This window comes from Haematobia irritans, chromosome 2, assembly GCF_050003625.1.
Source record: "Haematobia irritans isolate KBUSLIRL chromosome 2, ASM5000362v1, whole genome shotgun sequence".
NCBI classification, from domain to species: Eukaryota; Metazoa; Arthropoda; class Insecta; order Diptera; family Muscidae; genus Haematobia; species Haematobia irritans.
In genome coordinates, this window is record NC_134398.1 from 19,540,855 (window position 1) to 19,554,535 (window position 13,681).

At 30.8% G+C, this 13,681-nt stretch overlaps 1 non-coding gene across 1 annotated transcript; it reads right to left on the reverse strand.

Moving 5' to 3' along the window:
* Positions 1-13,014: 13,014 nt before the first annotated feature.
* Positions 13,015-13,154, reverse strand: LOC142227700 (U4 spliceosomal RNA). Its single transcript, XR_012719987.1, has one exon. It is a non-coding gene; the product is annotated as a U4 spliceosomal RNA (small nuclear RNA).
* Positions 13,155-13,681: the final 527 nt, after the last annotated feature.

The following is a 13,681-nucleotide window of genomic DNA, read 5'->3' on the forward strand; positions in this document are numbered from 1 at the left end:
TAGTCGTTATAATGGTATGGATGAGAGCGAGATAGACAGACACAGTGAAGGTAGAATGCAACGCAAAGCATAACGGATACGGTTACTAATGAGCAAAGGCAAAAGTCACTAGAGAAACTTATACAGAACCATAGCCCCATAGTATGAATGCATGTATGGGTGCGTGGGTGTGGATGTGTGTGCATGTGCAAGTATCAAATAAAAGGGATTTACTAATGAACAGATTTTCAATGAAAACTGCGATTCGAATTTTGGCATATGCATTACAGTCAGAGGAATCCTTAGAATTGGAAAATCATTTGCTACATCACAATTTGGTGCCCATTACATTTTGCTATTGGTATAGAGAAAATCCCTGAACCAATGATTAAAGACAGAGTATTTATTGCATTTTTATCCAAATCATATGGATGCAATTTTTGGGAGTAATGTTATTAACGAAAGCAATCACGTTTTTAAAACAATGCAAATTTCACTCCATTGTTGGTGAATTTTTGTTTGCAAGAGCTTTGATTTGCTTGGGTAAACGTCAGTATTCTATAGGGCCTACCAGATTTTTCTCTCTCTCTCTCTCTCTGTCTCTTTCACTCTCACCCTCAGATTGTTTGTATTTATAGCATATAGTTCTCAATGATCCAAATATTCTGATTTTTAACTCCATTAAATGCCTCCAAGGGGCTAAATTTGTCGATTTGTAGTGGGAAGCATGAGAAAAACCAAAGGTCGAATGTTTAAGTCAAAAGCGAGTGGTTACGTCTATTTGCCTGGTCAGTGCAATTTTTATCCATTTGTGGTTTTAATTTGTGGCGCTAAAATACACAATTTCATGCATGTCCGGACCACACTTTTCTACCACTTGCATATCAATAATAGCCACTAACAATAGCTAAATTTTTTTTTAAAGGTCAGAAAAAATAGAGCTTCGCGTTTACTGTTAATGCATTTGAAATTTTCTTTTTTCATTAGCTTTTCAATGCAGTGGGACAATTGAGAAAAAATATTAAATTTAATTTCTAATAATGAGCGGAAGAGTAAATTGGAGAGGAAGAAAGGAAGAAGTTTATGTAGAATCTTTCGAAAATTTTTTAATACACCCACACTGAAAAAAATATTTACGTGCTATTAAATATTTCGAAACCTAAAAATTTACAAAATATTAAGGACAAATTTGTTTAAAATAATGAAATTTTAATTAAAATAAAGTTTATAATCTTCGCTTCAAAAATGTTTATACCCTCCACCATAGGATGGGGGTATATTAACTTTGTCATTCCGTTTGTAACACATCGAAATATTGCTCTAAGACCCCATAAAGTATATACTCTGGGTCGTGGTGAAATTCTGAGTGGATCTAAGCATGTCCGTCCGTCCGTCCGCCTGTTGAAATCACGCTAAATTCCGAACGAAACAAGCTACCGACTTAAAACTTGGCACAAGTAGTTGTTATTGATGTAGGTCGGATGGTATTGAAAATGGGCCATATCGGTCCACTTTTACGTATAGCCCCCATATAAACGGACCCCCAAATTTGGCTTACGATTGCTCTAAGAGAAGCAAATTTCATCCGATCCGGCTGAAATTTGGTACATGGTGTTAGTATATAGTCTCTAACAACCATGCGAAAATTGGTCCATATCGGTCCACTTTTACGTATAGCTCCCATATAAACGGACCCCCAAATTTGGCTTGCGATTGCTCTAAAAGAAGCAAATTTTATCCGATCAGGCTGAAATTTGGTACATGGTGTAAGTATATAGTCTCTAACAACCATGCAAAAATTGGTCCACATCGGTCCATAATTATATATAGCCCCCATATAAACCGATCCCCCCATTTGGCTTGCGGAGCCTCTAAGAGAGCCAAATTTCATCCGATCCGGCTGAAATTTGGTACATGGTGTTGGTATATGTTCTCTAATGACCATGCAAAAATTGGTCCACATCGGCCCATAATTATATATAGCCCCGATTTAAACCGACCCCAGATTTGACCTCCGGAGCCTCTTAGAGGAGCAAAATTCATTCGATCCGGTTCCAATGTGGAACGTGGTGTTAGTATATGGCCGCTAACAACCATACTAAAATTGGTCCTTATCGGTCTATTGTTATATATAGCCGATCTCCAATCACACAAAAATTGGTCCATATCGGTTCATAATCATGGTTGCCACTCGAGCCAAAAATAATCTACCAAAGTTTTATTTCTATAGAAAATTTTGTCAAAATTTTATTTCTTTTTACAATTTTGTCAAAATTTTATTTCTATTTACAATTTTGTCAAAATTTTATTTCTATAAAAAATTTTGTTTCTAGAGAAATTTTTTGTTAAAATTTTATTTCTATAGAAAATTTTGTCAAAATTTTATTTCCTTAGAAAATTTTGTTAAAATTTTATTTCTATAGAAAATTTTGTTAAAATTTTATTTCTGTAAGTACATGTTTTTCATTAAATTTAGGATACAAATTTTGTAAATTTGCGTCCCTCCGTTAAAGTCGCATGTCTTTGAACTAAGGCAAATTTTCCTTAGAGTAAAGAAATACATATATTAATAAAGCTATGCACGTATAAAAAAATCCAAATTACTACGGATACTTCAAAGTAAACAATGTTTTCTTAATTCTATAAAAAAAATTTAAATTAAAAATACAAAATCTTCAAAATAAGTTTTAGCCTATATTTGAAGCGTTTTTATCTTAAATGTAAAGATTCAATATTTCAGTTAATTCGAAAACGATTTTTATACCCTGCGCCACACTGTGGAACAGGGTATTATAAGTTAGTGCATATGTTTGTAACACCCAAAAGGAGATGAGATAGGCACACGGTGTCTTTGGCAATAATGCTCAGGGTGGGTCCCTGAGTCGATATAACCATTTATTTATTTTATTTTGGCTTCTAGGTCGCAATTTAAGTCCAATCGCCTTCAAATTTGGCACGTGTTCCTAATTTGGGTCAGAATAGAACCCTATTGATTTTGGAAGAAATCGGTTAAGACTTAGATATAGCTCCCATATATATCTTTTGCCCGATATGCACTAATATGGACCCAGCAGCCGGAGTTTTACCCCAATTTGGTTGAAATTTTGCACAGAGAGTAGAATTAGCATTGTAGCTATGCGTGCCAAATTTGGTTGAAATCGGTTCAGATTTACACTTTTATTATATTAGAAAAAATTTGAAAAAAATTTAGAAACATTTGATTTTGTCAAAGTTTATTTTTTATATAAAATTTTGCCAAATTTTGTTTCTATAGAAGATTTAGTCAAAATTTTATTTCTATAGAAAAGTTTGTCAACATTTTATTGCTATAGAAAATGTTATTTCTATAGAAAGTTTTCTCAAAATTCTATTTCTTTGGAAATAAAATTTGTTTAAAATTTTATTACTACGAAAAATTTAGTCAAAATTTTATTTTTATAGAAATTTGTATCAAAATTTTATATGTATAGATAATTTTGTCAAATAAATTAAATCTAAGATATTATAAAATTTATGTAGGGAAATAGAAAAAAAATAAAATTCTTTTAAATCTTTCAAAATGGGATCGCAAGAGGCATAATTACTCCTACGAAAAGGATTAGCAAAATAGTCACGACGTCTTTGAAATTTGTTCTTAATATTGAGTTTATTTTTGGAGTCTTAAAATTAATTTGTATCAAAATTCCCCCCTATATTAAATCTCTCTACCAGCAGTCACTTGTTCCCATAGATTTTTCATCTGCCAGCGACTAATTGGTACCACTGTCACATTTATATGCAACATCACGTTTCCAAATTTAACTTTTGTGGTAGGCGAGTTAAAACTCTACATCTCATTGAATTTCCAAAAAAAAAAAAAAAAAAAAACATCATCAAACAAAGACCTGGACTTATACACAAAACCTTTTATTGAACGAAATGTTGAATTGGGTAAAATAAGCCGATTTGCAACATGAATTGCATACAAAATGCAGATGCAAACAATACAAAAACCACGTACGCACACAGAGAAGAAAAACTCTAGTATCAGTGGTCATCAAGGATTCTACCGCCCCTACCAACAAAAAACAAATAGAGATAATTAAAATGACACACAGAAGTTGAGACCATATAAAAACAGATTGTACAAATGGACGAGATATAATCTTTCAAAATAGGGGGAAAAAACACGCACAGAAAAACTGCTAACATTGCAGTCAACCACAAAATAGGAAGGAAACCATTGAACAACAAATTCTTTTATTTCATTAAAAAGTCGAGCAATTATAAATTTAAATATCATAAAATGCCTAAAAATAGTATCTCTGCACTAAACATCAAAATTTAAACAAATTGTTTTAAAAATAACAAATCTCAATGATTAATCCCATTTGTATTCACATGCACATCAAGGTCCTCTTATATACGGAGTGAGATATGCCTGCATGCATTGGTTTAAGGTTACCTCTGGCCAATGTAAACAAACACCAAACAAACTGTGCAGGGCCATCCGTTGTCGAGGACAACAAGGCGCTCCAACCATTTGTCAATGGATATGGAACAGAATGTGCAACAAAATGTTTCTTTCGCTTTTATTTACAAAAGGTTCACTCCATGGGGTGTTGTCACCGTTTTGAGATACTCAAGACCCAAAGGAAGTCTTCTCGAAATTATAGCCTTCAAATGTTAAACGATGTCATTTGACACCTATCTAAAGTAAACACAACAAATCATTCAATTCCAAAATAAATACAATGTTGAAGATGTTGTCTGTGGTTGGGTTGGGTGCTTTCTGATATTTGTTCTTGAAATTCTTGTTGTACACCAAGGAATTTGTTATCTCTCTAACAATTATCCGTTTAAACATTTCTTCAAACATTCAGGTATCTAGAGCCATAGTTTTGAGTATATTTCGAAAGTCTTTTCAGTTAAAGTGAACGCCCTTCAATAGAAATTAAATTTTAACAAAATTTCCTATAGAAATGAAATTTTGACGAAATATTCCATAAAAATGAAATTTTGACAAAATTTCATATAGAAATGAAATTTTGATAAAATTTCCTAGAGAAATGAAATTTGTCAAAATTTCATTAAATGTTGACAAAATTTCCTATAGAAATGAAATGTTGACAAAAATTTCCTATAGGAATGAAATTTTGACAAAATTTCCTTTACAAATGAAATTTTGACAAAATTTTATATAGAAATGATATTTTGACAAAATTTCCTTTAGAAACGAAATTTTGACAAAATTTCCTTTAGAAATGAAGTTTTGACAAAATTTCCTTTAGAAATGAAATTTTAACGACATTTCCTAAAAAATGAAATTTTGTTAAAATTTCCTGTAGAAATGAAATTTTGACAAAATTTCTTATAGAAAAGAAATTTTGACAAAATTTCCTATAGACATTAAATTTTGACGAAATATTCCACAAAAATGAAATTTTGACATAATTTCATATTGAAATAAAATTTTGACAAAATTTCATATAGAAATGAAATTTTGACAAAATTTCCTAAATAACTGAAATTTTGCCAAAATTTCCTATAGAAATGAAAATTTGACAAAATTTCCTAGAGAAATTAAATTTGTCAAAATTTCCTATAGAAATGAAATTTTGACAAAAAATTCCTATAGGTATGAAATTTTGACAAAATTTCCTTTACAAATGAAATTTTCTATAGAAATGAAATTTTGACAAATTTTCCTATAGAAATGAAATTTTGACAAAAATTTCCTACAGGTATGAAATTTTGACAAAATTTCCTTTAGAAATGAAATTTTGACAAAATTTCCTATATAAATGACATTATGACAAAATTTCCTATGGAAATGAAATTTTGACAAAATTTCCAATAGATATGAAATTTTAACAACATTTCCTAAAAAAATTACATTTTGTCAAAATTTCCTGTAGAAATGAAATTTTGACAAAATTTCTTATAGGAAAGACATTTTTACAAAATTTTCTATAGACATTAAATTTTGACGAAATATTCCATAAAAATGAAATTTTGACATAATTTCATATTGAAATAAAATTTTGACAAAATTTCATATAGAAATGAAATTTTGACAAAATTTCCTAAATAACTGAAATCTTGCCAAAATTTCCTATAGAAATGAAATTTTGACAAAATTTCCTAGAGAAATGAAATTTGTCAAAATTTCCTATAGAACTGAAATTTTGACAAAAAATTCCTATGGGTATGAAATTTTGACAAAATTTCCTTTACAAATAAAATGTTCTATAGAAATGAAATTTTGACAAATTTTCCTTTATAAATGAAATTTTGACAAAATTTTATATAGAAATGATAATTTGACAATATTTCCTTTAGAAACGAAATTTTGACAAAATTTCCTTTAGAAATGAAATTTTGACAATATTTCCTATAGAAATGAAATTTTGACAAAGTTTCCTAGAGAAATGAAATTTGTCAAAATTTCCTATAGAAATGAAATTTTGACAAAAATTTCCTATAGGAATGAAATTTTGACATAATTTCCTTTACAAATGAAATTTTCTATAGGAATGAAATGTTGACAAAATTTCCTATAGAAATGAAATGTTGACAAAAATTTCCTATAGGAATGAAATTTTGACAAAATTTCCTTTACAAATGAAATTTTGACAAAATTTTATATAGAAATGATATTTTGATAATATTTTCTTTAGAAACGAAATTTCGACAAAATTTCTTATAGAAATTAAATTATAACAAAATTTCCTATAGAAATGAAATATTGGCCAAAAGTTCTATAAAAATGATATTGTGACAAAATTTCATATTGAAATGAAATTTTAACAAAATTTCCTAAATAAATGAAATTTTGACAAAATTTCCTATAGATATAAGATTTTGACAAAATTTTCTATAGGAATAAAATTTTAACAAAATTTTATATAGAAATGAAATTTTGACAAAATTTCCTATAGAATTGAAATTTTGGCTAAATTTCCTATAACAACAAAATTGACAATGTTTTCTGTAGATATAAAATTTTAACAAAATTTTCTATAGAAATATAATTATGACAAAATTTCCTATAGAAATGAAATGTTGAAAAAATTTCCTATAAAAATGAAATTTTAGTGAAATTTTCTATATAAATAAAATATTGACTACAATTCCTATAGAATTGAAATTTTGGCAAAATTTCCTATAAAAAAATGACAAAGTTTTCTGTAGATATAAAATCTTGACAAAATTTTCCTATAGAATTAAAATTTTGACAAAATTTCTTTTTACAACGAAATTTTTACAAAATTTCCTATAGGAATGATATTTTGATAAAATATTCTATAGTAATGATTTTTTACAAAATTTCTTATAGAAATTAAATTATAACAAAATTTCCTATAGAAATGAAATATTGGCCAAAAGTTCTATAAAAATGATATTGTGACAAAATTTCATATTGAAATGAAATTTTAACAAAATTTCCTAAATAAATGAAATTTTGACAAAATTTCCTATAGATATAAGATTTTGACAAAATTTTCTATAGGAATAAAATTTTAACAAAATTTTATATAGAAATGAAATTTTGACAAAATTTCCTATAGAATTGAAATTTTGGCTAAATTTCCTATAACAACAAAATTGACAATGTTTTCTGTAGATATAAAATTTTAACAAAATTTTCTATAGAATTATAATTATGACAAAATTTCCTATAGAAATGAAATGTTGAAAAAATTTCCTATAAAAATGAAATTGTAATGAAATTTTCTATATAAATAAAATGTTGACTACAATTCCTATAGAATTGAAATTTTGGCAAAATTTCCTATAAAAAAATGACAAAGTTTTCTGTAGATATAAAATCTTGACAAAATTTTCCTATAGAATTAAAATTTTGACAAAATTTCTTTTTACAACGAAATTTTTACAAAATTTCCTATAGGAATGATATTTTGACAAAATATTCTATAGTAATGATTTTTTACAAAATTTCTTATAGAAATTAAATTATAACAAAATTTCCTGTAGCAATAAAATTTTGGCAAAATATCCTATAGCAAAATTTTGGAAATTTTGACAAAATTTCCTATGCAAATAAAATTTTGACAAATTTTTCTATAGAAATAAAATTTTGACTTAATTTCCTATAAAAATGAAGTTTTCATTTTAGAAATTAAATTTTGATGAACTTTTTTTATAGAAATAAATTTTCGAAAAAATTTCCTATAGAAATAAAATTGTAACAAAATTTCTTATAGAAATTAAATTTTGACAAAATTTCTTATTGGAATGATAACCTGATAAAATATTCTATAGTAATGATTTTTTTACAAAATTTCTGATAGAAATGAAATTATAACAAAATTTCCTATAGAAGTAAAATTTCGACAAAACTTCCTATAGAATTGAAATTTTGACAAAATTTCCTAAAGAATTGAAATTTGGACAAAATTTCCTAAAGAAATTAAATTTTGACAAAATTTCCTAAAGAAATTAAATTTTGACAAAATTTTCTATGGAAGTGAAATTTTGACAAAATTTGCTATAGAAATGAAATTTTCACAAAATTTCCTAAAGAAATAAATTTTGACAAAATTTCCCATAGAAATAAAATTTTGAGCATATGTTCTATAAAAATTAAATTGTGACAAAATTTCGTATAGAAATAAAATTTTAACAAAATTTCCTATATAAATGAAACTTTGACAAAATTTCCTATAGAAATGAAATTTTGACAAAATTTCCTGTAGAAATGAAATTTTGGCCAAATGTTCTATAAAAATGAAATTGTGACAAAATTTCATATAGAAATAAAATTTTAATAAAATTTCCTATAGAAGGGAAGTTAAAAAAAAATCTTTTAGAAATGAAATTTTAACAAAATTTTCTATAGAAATAAAAGTTTGACAAAATTTCCTAGAGAATTTAAATTTCGACAAAATTCCGTATAACAAATTTTGTACAAAAATTAAATTTTTACAAAATTACGTATAGAAATGAAATGTTGACAACTTCGAAGTTTTAAGATAGCTTATCGTCGGCAACTGTTACCGCAACCCGTGAAATGCGATTGTGGGTAAGGTGGAGGGTACGTATGGTTCGGTCTGGCTGAACCTTCAGCCGTATATAGTTTTGTTTTTATACCCTCCACCATAGGATGGGGGTATATTAACTTTGTCATTCCGTTTGTAACACATCGAAATATTGCTCTAAGACCCCATAAAGTATATATATTCTGGGTCGTGGTGAAATTCTGAGTCGATCTGAGCATGTCCGTCCGTCCGTCTGTTGAAATCACGCTAACTTCCGAACGAAACAAGCTATCGACTTGAAACTTGGCACAAGTAGTTGTTATTGATGTAGGTCGGATGGTATTGCAATTGGGCCATATCTGTCCACTTTTACGTATAGCCCCCATATAAACAGACCCTCAAATTTGGCTTGCGAGACCTCTACGAGTAGCAAATTTCATCCGATCCGGCTGAAATTTGGTTCATCGGTTCATAATTATATATAGCCCCTATATAAACCGATCACCAGATTTGGCTTGCAGAGCCTCTAAGAGCAACAATTTTCATCCGATTCGGCTGAAATTTGGTACATGGTGTTAGTATATGGTCTCTAACAACCATGCAAAAATTTGTCCATATCGGTCCATAATTATATGTAGCCCCCATATAAACCGATCCCCCGATTTGGCTTGCGGAGCTTCTAAGAGAAGCCAATTTCATCCGATCCGACTGAAATTTGGTACATGGTGTTAGTATATGGTCTCTAACAACCATGCAAAAATTGGTCCACATCGGTTCATAATTATATATAGCCCCTATATAAACCGATCCCCCGATGTGGCTTGCGGAGCCTCTAAGAGAAGCAAATTTCATCCGATCCGGCTGAAATTTGGTACATAGTGTTAGTATATGGTCTCTAACAACCATTCAAAAATTGGTTCACAGCGGTCCATAATTATATATAGCCCCCATATAAACCGATCCCCCGATTTGGCTTGCGGAGCTTCTAAGAGAAGCCAATTTCATCCGATCCGACTGAAATTTGGTACATGGTGTTAGTATATGGTCTCTAACAACCATGCAAAAATTGGTCCATATCAGTCCATAATTATATATAGGCCCCATATAAACCGATCACCAGATTTGACCTCCGGAGCTTCTTGGAAGACCAAAATTCATCTGATTCAGTTGAAATTTGGTACGTGATGTTAATATATGGCCTCAAACACCCATGCAAAAATTGATCGATATCGGTCCATAATTATATATAGCCCCCATATAAACCGATCCCCAGATTTGACCTCCGGAGCACCTTGGAAGAGCAAAATTCTTCCCATTCAGTTGAAATTTGGTACGTGATGTTAGTATATGGTATCCAACAACCATGCAGGAATTGGTTCCTATCAGTCCATAATAATAATATAATAATATAAACCGATCCCCAGATTTGACCTCCGGTGACTTTTGGAGAAGCAAAATTCATCCGATCTGGTTGAAATACGATATTTAACAACCATGTGAGTTGAAATTTGTGGATGACAGTCTTTCGTAGAAGTTTCTACGCAATCCATGGTGGAGGGTACATAAGATTCGGCCTGGCCGAACTTACGGCCGTATATACTTGTTTTTTTTTTATAGCCACCGCCATAGAATGGTGATGGGGGTAAAATAAGTTTGTCACTCCGTATGTAACACATCGAAATATCGCTTTCCGACTATATAAAGTATATATACTCTTGATCTGGGAGAAATTCTAAGACGATATAAGCATGTCCGTCTGTCCGTCTGTCTGTTGTAATCACACTACAGCCTTCAATAATGGCGCTATCGTCCTGAAATTTGGCACAGATTCGTTTTTTGTTTGCAGGCAGGTCAAGTTCGAAGATGGTCTATATCGGTCCAAGTTTTGATACAGTCCCCATATAAAACGATTTCCCGATGTGGGGTCTTGGGCATATAAAAACCGTAGTTTTTATAGAATTTCCCTAAAATTAAAAATCTAGAGGTACTTGAGGACCATAAAAAGGTGAACCGAAATTGGTGCCCATCGGTCCATGTTTTGATATAGCCACCATATAGACCAATCTCCCGATTTTGCTTCTTGGGCGTCTAGAAACTGTATTTTCCATCCGATTTGCCTGAAATTGAAAATCTAGAGGTATTTTAGGACCATAAAGAGGTGTGTCGAAAATGGTCCGTATCGGTCCATGGTTTGGTATAACCCCCATATAGACCGATCTCCCGATTCTGCTTCTTGGGCGTCTAGAAACTATATTTTCCATCCGATTTGCCTGAAATTAAAAATCTAGAGGTATCTTAGGACCATAAAGAAGTGTGTCGAAAATTGTCCGTATTGGTCCATGTTTAGGTATAGTCGCCATATAGACCGATCTCCCGATTCTGCTTCTTGGGCGTCTAGAAACTATATTTTCCATCCGATTTGCCTGAAATTAAAAATCTAGAGGTACTTTAGGACCATAAAGAAGTGTGTCGAAAATTGACCGCATTGGTCGATGTTTAGGTATAGTCGCCATATAGACCAATTTCCCGATTTTTATTCTTGGGCTTCTATAAATTGTATTTATTACCCGATTTGCCTGAAATTGGAAATCTAGAGGTATTTTGGGACCACACATATGTGTGCCGAAATTGAGGTGTATCGGTTCATTTTTTTGGTATAACCCTCATATAGACCAATCCTTCGATTTTATTTCTTGGGCATCTAGAGACTATATTTTCTAGCTGATTTGCTTGCAATTGAAAATCTAGAAGTATTTTAAGATCACAAATAGGTGTGTCGCAAATGGTGCCTAGTGGTCCATATTTTGGTATAGTCCCCATATAGACCGATCTCCCAACTTTATTTCTTGGGCTTCTAGAATCCGTAGTTTTTATCCAATTTGCCGGAAATTAGAAATATAGACGTATCATAGGACCATAACGAGGTGAGTCGAAAATGGTCCGTATCGGTCCATATTTTGGTATAGCCCCTATATAGACTGATCTCCCGATTTTACTTCTTGGGCTTCTAAAATTCGTAGTTTTCACCAAATTCGTCTGGAAGTGGAATTCCATATAGACCTAACTCTCGAAATTATTTCGGGAATTCGGCTGATCACAAATAGGTCAGCCGAATATGGTGTGTGTCGACCCATGTTTTAGTATAGCCTCCACATAGACCGATCTCCAGATTTAACTCCTTTGGCTTCTAGAAATCGTAGTTTTTATCCGATTTGCACAAAAATATACTGGAATTTTAGACCCTCAAAAATCTGTATCGCATTTATTTTTACCGGTCCATTTGTTAAGGCATCGATATAGACCGATTTCTCTACTTGAGGGTACCCCCAAAGAAAAATTATTTTACTCCGGAATGAAATTTTAGACAAAAGAAATTCCCCTTTCGTATAAAGTATTTTCGTTTAGAGCAAACTAATCCGAATTTTTGATAAGCAATTCAACGATTGTCTAAAGAATTTGTGCCCAAAGAAAACTTTGCTTGTCTAAAATTTCGTTCCTCAGAAAAGAAAACACTTCTTCAGGGTGTAGCAGGTGCACAGATCATGAAAATTGCTTGAAACTGAAAGTAAAATTTCCAGATTTTACTCATCGTATTCATTTAAATAATGGCGGAAAAAATCTACAGATTTAAGATTTCAAATCAAGGCGTTATTTCATCATATACACGATTTGTTTATGATTTCTCTAAAACTCAAACAAAATTGGTTCTCATAAATCCAGAATCTGATCAGGTCTTAATAGGTAGAATCTTTAAATTTTTTAAGATTCGGCCCGGCCGAACTTACTACTGTATATACTTGTTCTTGTAAAGTTTCAAAATAATATTGGTATATTGGTTTCCGATATAGAGAAGCGGCGTCTTTAAAATAAAGACGTTTTATGGGATACAAATCCTATGTAGACATTCCCACTGTACCATCTTATGAGAATTTATATTTCTCAGGCAGTACTCCCTCTTCAACCTTCAGTGTGCCTAAGTACTTAACGGACCATCTTCTAGTGTCAGTTGTTAAAATCGCACTAATTTCTAATTTTTATATTGATTGTTCAATTAGCCCTTTCGGGCTTTCAAAAATTGCCTCAGATGATGATATTTCACATCTCTATGGCGAGCTATTGGTTTTAGTTTTCAAATAGCAATAATCGTACCTCGGCAAAGCCTCACGGGTTACGATATTACCGCTGCACAAAGGTGATTTCTAAGCTGGCAGACTAAAGCTTTTAAATTTTTTAATATATCATGAGTATGAGAATTATTATGAAGTAATTTAAAAATTTATTACCCGAACAAAATAAATCCCTTGGCTTAAAATCACCCAAAGTTAGAGGTTAAGAGATTTCAATAAGGGTTCATAGGTGGATGCAATATCATTAAAAATGCACTTATAAAACTGGTTTAGTTGATAAATTGAAGAAACAACAATTTAGGGTGGTGGTTGCTCGTAAAAATCACAAAAGGTCCGTTTTTGCAATAATAAAGATTGACCCCTTGTTTTTATACATGATATGAGTGGTGGCATTTGTCCTTTAAAATAAACCACCAATGGTATAATAATGAGCCATTAATATGGATGTTGCGTCAGGTATTTGTGCAGTCTTGAATGTCGTATATTCGAAATGAATGTATGTGCTATATTGGTCCTCAAATATATAATTCTTAAGGTTTACTATGAATTAATTTTTAAGTAATTCTGTGATACTATCAATGTCGTGACTGAAGC